The sequence below is a fragment of the Hemicordylus capensis genome, chromosome 1 (genome assembly GCF_027244095.1).
Source record: "Hemicordylus capensis ecotype Gifberg chromosome 1, rHemCap1.1.pri, whole genome shotgun sequence".
NCBI classification, from domain to species: domain Eukaryota; kingdom Metazoa; phylum Chordata; class Lepidosauria; order Squamata; family Cordylidae; genus Hemicordylus; species Hemicordylus capensis.
This window is the reverse complement of record NC_069657.1, coordinates 205,574,628-205,578,564: the sequence shown is the minus strand read 5'-3', so window position 1 is coordinate 205,578,564 and position 3,937 is coordinate 205,574,628. Positions and strand designations below refer to the sequence as shown.

Below are 3,937 nucleotides of genomic sequence, written 5' to 3'. Positions count from 1 at the left end.
GATACAAACAAAATTTAAAAATGCAATATCAGAAACACACAAAGTTACTTTATTCCAAGTCACTGCATTGGTCCACCACCACGATATTGTCTACACCAGTGTTTCTCAACCTTTTTGGACTCAAGGACCGCTAAATCATTTGTGCAGAGTGTCAAGGACCGCTACATTCTTTGTGTGCAGTTTCCCGGACCAGCAGTTAGTAGAGGGGTTTCAAGTTTAATTTTATTTTATATATCTAAGACTTTATACCGGTCCAAAACTTGCATCTACTTGCAATTAACTTGCAATTAAAATAATGTCATAAAATAAAATTTGTTAAACAATAAACTATTTTATTTACATACTATTTACACAAGAAATTAATTAAGAAATTAAATAATGTCATAAAATAAAATTTGTTAAACAATAAACTGTATTTTATTTACATACTATTTACATATCAAAATGCACACAATGTTAATGTGAACATTATATTCAAATATTTTAGGAGCAGAGGAAGAAGTCTGATAATGAGATATTCAAAATAAAACCTTGGTATGAAAACCAACAATATTCTTCCTTTCCATGTAGCCATAAATAAGAGCCATGTCTGCTTACTGGAAAGTATGCATTCCCAAATTCCAAGGAGACTCTTAGTACATGCATATAAAAAAAGAATCATTAAAATAGAACACATTCAAGCACTATTTGAATGCTTGCATTACTTTCTCCCAAAAGCAATATTGGGGCTGTATTTGTGAATGGCAAAGAGATGACAAACTTTTGGTACTTCTGCAACAAGACAGTGGTAGAAAGGGTGTTCTCCAAAGCCATCCTCAAGCAAGCAGATCTTTCCCAGTCAGTACTACTTGATCCTCCATTTCTTCATATCTAGCAAGCTCCTTTATGAGGCGCAGCAGGTCGGCGCAGCCCTCAGACCGCGCGGCTCGGAGATGGAACGGGGCCATTTTCGCGGGGGGCGGATGGGATGGGATCCGGGGACTGCCTCTGTTTGCAGGCCAGTGCTTCTGTGCAGCATCCCAACTCTGTGGCCATGCACAGCACTGCTGGCTTATTTAAGCCCACGTAACGTGGGACTGCAAAAGAAAAGTTGCAGGAGACTCAGAGTTGTAGCGGAAGAAGAGGGAAGCGAGGCGTCGCCAAAACAGAGAAAGGGCTGGAACAGAAGAAGCGGCTAGGAGGAGTAAGAGCGAGCGAGGGCGGGCGAAAGGGAGAGGCTAGCAGGTCGGAGTGGGGTTTGAGGGCAGAGAGGCGAGGGAGCAACAAGAGGCAGGGATTGGGCAGGGCCGAGGGAGGAAAGCCCGCAAAGAGCGGAGTCAGGGTGAGGAGTCTGCGCCAGGGAAAGCCAGATTAAGGAGTGGCACTTTGGGAGCAACTTTTGTCGAGTGCGGAGCGAAGAAACTTGGAACAGGGCCATTTTCCCGGGGGGGGGGGATGGGATGGGATCCGGGGACTGCCTCCGTTTGCAGGTCAGTGTTTCTGTGCAGCATCCCAACTCTGTGGCCATGCACAGCACTACTGGCTTATTTATCCTCAATGCTCTGCTCTCCACTCCCTCGCGTGAGTCCCCGATAGTTGAAGAGCAGGAGAAGCAGTCGACGGCGGCGGCACAGGCACAGTCAGGCGCCAAGCATCCCCCTGGCAGCACAGAGGGAAAAAAACCGCAATCTCAGTGGCAGCTTCTTCAAGTAGTTTTGGGCCGATTTGGCCCGTCTTCGGCCATGTGGGGGCGGCGGCGGCAGCTTCTTTGGCCTGAAATTGGGCCTTTGTGGGGGCGGCTGGGCGGCGGCTGCAGCCGCGGCAGTTGTTTGGGGCAGGCAGTAGTTTGGGCCTATTTCGCCGTCTTCGGTCGTGTGGGGGCGGCGGCGGCTTCTTTAGCTTCTGTGGGGGCAGCTGGGTGGGCGGTCGGTGGCGGCGGCAGTCTGGGCCGATTTGGGCCCAGACTGCCGATTCTGGGCCTTGATCTGGCCATGTGGGCGACAAGCGAGAAAGCGGCAGGGAGGGGTAAGTAAACCCTCCCGCCCTCCTAAATATACCCCCCCTGCAGTTGGTCAAAGCAAACACTCACAGCCTCAGCACCTCACTTATTTTTAGCCCAGTAAGTTTAAGCAGCTCACCTTCAAAGATCTCAAAAAACCACCTTCCAGCAACCACCCAATTTCTCCACTCACTCACTCACTCACTGACTGGGCTATCTTCCCGCCTCGGCACAAGCCCCGCCCCTGCTCCACCCCTATTGGCCACTGACGTTCCAGGAGCCTCGGAATTTCCGGGGAGAGAAAAACTTTTACAGCGGAGAGAAAAGCGGATAGAAAAACAAGCGTATTCAGTTTGGAGCCCTGCCTTCCTAGTCGCGGACCGGCACTCAAGCCTCCGCGGACCGCTGCCGGTCCGCGGACCGGCTGTTGAGAAACACTGGTCTACACCAAGGCTGCACAACGTCTGGCCCTCCTGCCAATGTTGGACTACAACTCTCATAATCCCTAGCTACTGGCTGCTGTTGCTGGGGATGATGGGAGTTGTAGTCCAAACGCAGCTGGGGGGCCGAAGTTGTGCAGCCCTAGACTACATTGACTGGCAGCAGCTCACCGGGACTCAAGGCCTGGGAAAGTGGTCTTTCCTAGCTCTGGCACTGAACCTGGGACATGTAAAGTGCTCTGCTGTGCAGTTACAGGCCCTCTCAAGCAGAAGCACAGTGTGGAAAAACAGCAAACATATGTGGGAGAAAAACAAATTAAGAATTACACTATGGTTATGATATGCTGATAATTTTAAAAAGAAAAAGATGTTCCTCATGATGGGCAGCTTGGTATTATAGATCAACTTTAGCTGAAATTGCTTGCATCACTTTCAGTACCAAGGCACAAGGAGCCCAAGGTAGGCTGTTCTAAATCCCACTGCTTCTCATGAGAGAGGATTAAGCATGTGCTTAACTTTTTCTCTGAAATAAATGAGACTTAAAGATGCTTAGCTTTTGTTGGATCATTCCCTAAGTATATTCCGGGCACGGGAGGCACTCAATTATAGCTACATCCCTGGTTGTATGCATGCATGCAAGTTACACAAAATCAAAATTCATCCAAATGACATTACATGAGAGCAAGCCACTTATTTCAAATTGGCATACTCTCATACGACATCACTTGTGCAACTTGTGGGCATGCAACATTACTATGCTGACATTACACAGCTCCTGGCAGTTCCCACAACCGCAGGAAAGTAGGCTATGCTCCCTTAGCCCACTTTCCTGTGGTTGTGAGAATAGCCACAGAAACTGTGGTCTACCCGGGTCTGAGAGCTGTGTGCACTCCCTATGTTTGGTTATATAAAAAGCAACCCAGGTTTTCCTCTTACCTTGCTTCCACACAACCGAAAATTGGGAGCACACCCAGCTCCCAAACCCAGGTAGAACATAGGTTGTGATTGTGTGAATGACCTCATTGTGGTTCTGCATGATGTCTGAACCCACCCAGCACTTGAATATGCACTGTAAGAAAGTCTCAATCACTCTATTGTGTCCTTTGGATCTTGATGAAATTTAATTGGCTCCTAGTGTCTGCACCTGAGAGTGCTGGTGTCAAAGTTAATGAAGGTGTTTTCCATTTGTTTCAGCAACATGCTGATATTTTGGATAGAAATGTGTACTGTATCTGTAACACACAAAAGAGCTGATGACTATGGTACTCGTGGTGGATTTGTAATATACCTCAGCTCAGGAAGCTGGGGATTGTGATGTAGGTTTTGTGCAAGACACTCTAGGGCAAGAGTACAGTTAATCAATTTTGTAAAATGTTTTTGGTCACAGTGTCCATGATTACTGATTGTTTATTCATTTTGTATGATGGCAATAAATAGCTAGATACTCATCTCTTAATTGTGCCAATTTCTGAGAGGTTTCAGTAGGGATATAAAATGTGTTGGTATAATGCCAGAACCA

The 3,937-nt window shown here is 47.2% G+C and overlaps 1 long non-coding RNA gene across 1 annotated transcript; it reads right to left on the bottom strand.

The window, feature by feature from the left end:
- Nucleotides 1-311: 311 nt before the first annotated feature.
- On the bottom strand, nt 312-2,358 carry LOC128340855 (uncharacterized). Its single transcript, XR_008314030.1, has 2 exons — nt 2,118-2,358; nt 312-1,638 (listed from the first exon to the last, which is right to left on the bottom strand). It is a non-coding gene; the product is annotated as an uncharacterized LOC128340855 (long non-coding RNA).
- Between the last annotated feature and the right edge of the window lie 1,579 nt (nt 2,359-3,937).